The sequence below is a fragment of the Malus sylvestris genome, chromosome 14, assembly GCF_916048215.2.
Source record: "Malus sylvestris chromosome 14, drMalSylv7.2, whole genome shotgun sequence".
Classification (NCBI taxonomy): Eukaryota; Viridiplantae; Streptophyta; class Magnoliopsida; order Rosales; family Rosaceae; genus Malus; species Malus sylvestris.
In genome coordinates this window covers 3,462,261-3,468,571 of record NC_062273.1, presented here as the reverse complement: position 1 = coordinate 3,468,571, position 6,311 = coordinate 3,462,261, and the positions used below count along the sequence as shown (strand labels likewise).

At 36.2% G+C, this 6,311-nt stretch overlaps 1 long non-coding RNA gene across 1 annotated transcript; it reads left to right on the top strand.

Moving 5' to 3' along the window:
- Positions 1-976: 976 nt before the first annotated feature.
- On the top strand, positions 977-4,946 carry LOC126598375 (uncharacterized). Its single transcript, XR_007614805.1, has 2 exons — positions 977-3,680; positions 4,488-4,946. It is a non-coding gene; the product is annotated as an uncharacterized LOC126598375 (long non-coding RNA).
- The last annotated feature ends 1,365 nt before the right edge of the window (positions 4,947-6,311 follow it).

Genomic DNA, 6,311 nt, shown 5'->3' with positions numbered 1-6,311 from the left:
CCATTGAAAGGTTTCGTCCCGTTACCTAATATTTGAATGTCAGTTTTTTTGCGATTTTTTACGTATGCAATCTTGGAGGATATACAAACAAGTTTGACGGTTGGATCGTTGAAACTTGTTTTGTAGAATGTGTATCCCTTCAAAATGATAGATTCAACAAACCCTTGGAATTTATTTTATACTTCCATTAAGTAGAAGATAATAATTTGTGGTATCCACTAGTGAAAATATTTTAAATTGAAGATCAAATTCGTTCATTGTACTCTTATAGGGTTGAGGAGTGTATTTGTAAAAAATCATTAAAATCAGATTTAAAATAACTGTTAAACTCGTTAGTTTTTTTTTATAATCGTTGAAAGGTTTCGTCCCGTTACCTAATGTCTGAATGTTAGTTTTTTGTGATTTTTTATGTATGCAATCTTGGAGCATATACAAACAAGTTTAACCATTGGATCGTTGAGATTTATTTCATACAATGTATATCCCGTTAAAATGATAGATTCAAATAGAGTCATACATTTTGACCAAAAAATAAAATAGAATAGAATCATTAATAAGTAAAAAAAAAAATGGAGGAGGCGGGAGACAAAAATTTTGGAGGGCTGCCAAAATTTTGGCTTGGTGCCCGATAACTTAACTCTCTATTTCCAAAGAAAGCGCTCAAGGCCGTTTAGCCCTCTCCCCTCATTTTCATGTCTCTCAGAGCAACTCCACCGGGAACAAAATGTCCCAGCCCTCAGTCCAAAAAACAAGCCAGCCCTCAGTGAATTTGCTCCAGCCCACAAAATGTCCCAGCCCCCAGCCTATGCCAGGCAACAGGCTAGCCCATTTCGGACAGACCCAGAGGCCGGCCTATTGGCTGGCGCGTGCAGCAGAATCGCGCCTGTGCGCGAGTAGCAGACAGGGTTGCAGGCGGCAGGGCCCGCTTGTCAGCCCACTTGTGTTCACTCGGAATAGGGCTACGTGGCCCTCCTCAGTGCCGTTGGATTTCCAACGGCTATTTTTTGTAGACCGTTGGATTTCCAACGGTAAAAAAAATTTAAATTTGACTTTTAAAATGGACCGTCCGATCACAGATCAACGGTCCACGTTAATTAACTAAATTAAAATTTATTAAAAAATACATAAAAATTATTAAAAAATACAGAAAAGTTTAAAAAAAAAGAAAAAAATTCTATAAATACCTAACCCTCATCTTCCACCTTACACCACATTTCAATATTTTCTACACTTTCTACCAAAGCTTTCATATACTTTTTGTGTGAAAAAAAATACCAAAAAGCTTGTGGTTGAAGAATAAAGTGTATTTGATGAGTTTATGTAATTTCATTTTAGTGTGTTTTTTTATAGTTTATTTGATGAGTATGTAATTTTATTTTAGTGTGTATTTTTTTTAAGTTTATTTGAAATTTTATCCGAAATTGGTTAAAAATCTTATCCGAAATAAACTTTAAAAAAAAAAACACACCAAATAAATGCGCTGGGTGCCAACGCATTTTTTTAGGGGTGGAGATGCCTTGGTCTATTACTATTCACTCCAGTCTATTACTGTTCACTTGAGTGGATAAATGCGCTGGGTGCTGGCGCAAAGTCCGTAGGGGTGGAATTGCTCTCACAACTCTGCCCTTCCTCTCCAGAAACAAAACCCTAACCTCCACCCTAAATTTTGTTCTCAAAATCTCAGAGTTGCATTCATCAAAATCTTCTCAATTTCTCTTTAACTGAGACTTCATCCAAAAATTTCCACACGCCTCCACCTCTGCAAACCCTAGCCCAATTCCACCTTTTCGAAATTAGAAGCAAACCCGGCGAGTTTTGAACATGTCCTCCCCTCATCTGTAGCAACAAACCCCTCAAAATTCACTAATCTTCTGATACACACCACAACCACACCAATTGCACACCGAAGTCCGCAACTTCTTCTATAAGGTAAAAATCCCAAGACTTCGTTAACATCAGATAATTCAAATGGTTCCATTGATAACACTGATGGGTCTAATTCGGTTTCGGATGCTAACGATGTTCAAAAAGTGAAGATTTATACCTATATCACTTACTGGGAATATTTGTTGTACGGGGAAGAAAATTGCTTCAACCTAGCCCCTACTATTAGCATCAGTGATTGTTGTCTTGATTCATGACAGATCTTAATTCCCTAATTCATGGCTGCCTTGGTTAATGATGGTTTCATTGATTATTTTGAGGCATTTGTTTATGACTATTTTGATTTCTTGGTTCTTGGTTGCTTTAGTTTTGTTACTTGAAATCATTATGCCTCAAAATACTTTGGCCTCGTGTGATGGCTTTCTCTGTTTATTATCTCGATGCATTGATTCATTGTAGTATTGGATTCGGTTATTTTAATTCATGGTTGCCTTGATATCTTGTTGCCTAATTCCTAATTACAAGTTCCTGTAAAGTTTCTTGATTGTTTATATATGCAAGTACAAGTAAAAAGATGATTAGGTCACCAAACTTATGAAACCCAATATCTACTTAGAGAACCTGCTTGTGGCGTGCATCTTGGTTGAAAAGACACAAAATTAGGCAAATTCTATAAAAAAACAAAGGAAAAGAAAAGGAAGAAATTTGGTGGTAAGATCTTTATAGAAGTTCTCACTTGTGAAGTCATCCATGGCTTCTACATGTAGTGTTTAGGTAATTTTTATCTTGTGGTGTTACTGGCAAGTTTCATATACAAGTAGACTTGTTATTAAACTCTCCTTCCAAAACGTCATGTATGTATAGGTAATTAATGGCTTGCTAATGAATTGGACAATTGTGGAACTATATATACAGGGCATGCGTACATGCATGATTATTAACAATTCTTCTCAGGAAGAAGTTTCTTGTTTCTAGATTTGGAATTCATGGAGCTTTGAGTGATCAAAGCTGGCTTGCTATTACCAACATGTGAATTCTTCAGCTGCCTTATATCCGTGGGCTGCTTCCATGAACTTTGTCTTGGAATTGGTGCCACGGAGCAAATGAAAATGTGGTAACGGCACAAGATTCATAAAGGAGTTATTCTCAAAATGTGGATGTAATTCATGGAGATCATGTTATTCCGAAGACATCATTGGTACGTGCTTCCAGTGATTTGGAAAATGCATAAGGGAGAGAGAGTACCATCATTAAGATTGGAAGAGACCATGAGGGATATCATTAAGAAGTTAGAAGGTCGGTTTCCATGGACGATTCACGTGGGAACCGTGTTTTAGTTGCAGATTTTATTCGCATGAATGACGAGTACTCCTGCATTGCGTTATGAGTCCAGTTGCAACGAAGAGATCATTTTCAAGAAAGAAGAAAACTCAGCAAAAGCCGAGTAGCAATGGGGTTGGTTTGGAAGATTGCTTGGTTACCTATAATATCACGAATAGCACAAGCTTGGTGGACTAATGTACATGGTTTTAATGGTTTTCTGGTTAAAGCTTTCTTTGGTTTAGATTATTATTGTTTTTAATTATAATTGTTCACATCAATGCTTTTCTTAGTAAGTCTTATTCAGGAATTGTTGGAGTTTTCTGTGAAGCTTTCTTTTCAGTGGAATTTCAAGAAAAGCAGAGAGGACATAAAGAAGGCAGAGAGAAAAAGGAATCAAACTCTAACAAGAATGTTGCCAAGGCTGCAGCATGTCATCACAAAATGATGGTTCCCTTTGTCGACCTGCAACAAGGGTAAAAATTCCCAGATTTCTTTGTTATTTCCATAGCTTCTTTGTATCAATCTTTCTTATTACTTTTAATTTTATACATTGGGTGTGTTGATCAAAACATCATGTTTTAGGGTTTGGCTTAAAAAGTCAATTTTTGTTAATTGTGACTATAATTGAAATCAAAGTTATAGATATGATTTTGGGATTGTATGGAAGTATTATGAAGTTATAATTAGAAGAGTTTGTGTTCTAAGTCGCAGGGAACTTATGTTTTCTGCAAAGAAAAACTATGTTTCAAGGTCCACGTGTATATTAATGAACTGAATTGTGGTTGTCATATGTGATGTTTATCTTTTTCATGTCACCAAATTTATTTTGCTATGTAGGAACGCTCAAATAAAAATGCAATTAATAGGTCTCATTTGACTTACAATCATAAATGAGGGTCAAACTCTTTTAAGGCCCATGAAGAAGATATTGTAAGATGTGTTTTTCATAATTTTAATCTAGATTCTAGGTGGATAATAAGTTATTAACTTTAATGTGATCCATGTATTAGGAAGCTAAAGCCGGAGAGCAACTAAGTGCAATTGATTACTTTGAGGTTGTACATTAAAACACCAAAAATGGTTGGGATGAAGGAGCTAAACTGAAGTGGTTAAGTTAGTTATGTATATGCTGGTTGTGTATATTTTCTATGAAGCTTTTCTGTTTATGATATATATATATATATATATGAAGGAACCAAATGTGATAGATTTTATGTTTGTGTACATGAAAGAGCTAAGCATGATAGTTTAATTTTCATTAGTTTATTTTTCATTTGTAGGAAGAGATGCTAAGTATAAAAACGAAACAACTCTTCCAAATGGTACTGTGACGTTGACAAATGATGAAATTGTTCTAAGGGTTCTTGGTCACAAGTCTAGGTAATTCAAAGGTCCTTCAAAGTCTGTCTCTCTTGAAGACACTATGTTGGACAAACATTTAGAAGAAAAACTTGAGACTCAACAACAAGAGCTTGTGACAACAAAACAAGAGCTCGTTGAAACAAAACAAGAGCTTGGTGAAGCAAAACAAGATATCCAAGCATTGAAGGAGAACCAAAAGAAATTTGAGGAACTCCTACACAAAATAATGGAAGGGCAGCAACTACCTCTATAAGTAGTCCTTTTGTTTTGCTGGAATATGTGAATTTTTTGTGAAAAAAATGTGAGCTTTCATAGTTAACATTAATTGATTTTGTAGACTATGAATTATCATTGAAGCTATTTTGGTTTTGGACTAATAGTACTTTTGATCATTAATTATTGGCACTAAATTTCAGTTACAGGGAGAACCAACTTCTCGCAATAGGTTACTTATGAGAATAATTATCTTCCACTTACAGCGTGGAATTTTACCTTCGTTAAAGTTCTCGCTATAGACTTGTTACAGCGAAGAAATGAGTGTCTCCTAGATACTTATCAATGAGGAAATTCATTCTTGCAACATATGATCTGTAGCGAGAAATAATATGTTCATCGCTGAAAACTCACCTACAAATTCCTCGCCAAAAGATATTTACGAGGAATTTGATTATTTTTGCGAGGAATTTTATCCTCGCACAAGTTATGGAATATCAATATTTAGGTTGTCAAAAGGTTTTGGCGACCACTTTCTAACCCTTTTAGCGAGGAATTTGTCACCGCTCCAACTCAACTACTAGAAAAAGTTCCACTCTCGCTGTATCATTTATGTGAGGAAACAATTCCTCACTGTACACATTTCCCAACGGGCCTACTATGAGGAACGAGCGAGGAATTTTTTCCTCGCTGAAAACCTTCAGTGACAAAACAACAACTTTCAATGAGGACAAAAGTCCTTGCCAAGCAGCTATTTTGTTGTAGTGCATTCTCATCCGCCCCTTCCTTTTACTGCACTTCCTTCCCTGCTACCTTCTCTAGCCCTTTTATCTCTAAATAGTTATCACCCTCCCATGCTCAACCCTCAATCGCCTCCTCCCGTTGCTGTTTTGAGAGTCGGTGGCATGAACCCTCGGCGTTCTTCGCCTCTTCCTTGGTATTTATTGTCGACTTTTGCTATTTTATTGTCTTTAGTTTTCCACCATTCTCTTCTATGCGTCGTCCCTTTTCTATGTGTCGCCCCTTCCTGTTAGCCTTACCCCTTGTCCATTTGTTACTACATTTGTATATATTTGTAAGGGTTGATGAAGGTGATTTGGATCTGGTGGCTATCTCTTAGATCAACATTCCTAGTGATGAATTTTGGTTGTGGTGTACTTTTGGTTGCGGGTTTGTAACTTTTGTGCTACGATGTCTTGGTTGAAGTGATCACTCGATCATTTTCTCCAGTGTGGCTACCTTGGTGGATGCTGGCAAGGCATTTGTGGTGGCAACGGTAATTGAATTTTGTGTTTTGGGGATAAGAATTAGGGTTCTTTCAATTTTTAGTATTTGTGCTTATTGGGTTGGGCTCTTTATATATTTGGATTTCCCAATATGTGTTGGGTTTTTACTTCCTTTGGATTGGCTTCGTGTAATCCTTCTTTCAATTTAATGAATGTTAATTTTCGACCAAAAAAATAATAACTACACCGTTTTTTTGCTGCAATGATTATGAGCTCGTTTATAAGTGTTTTCAAAATGACTGA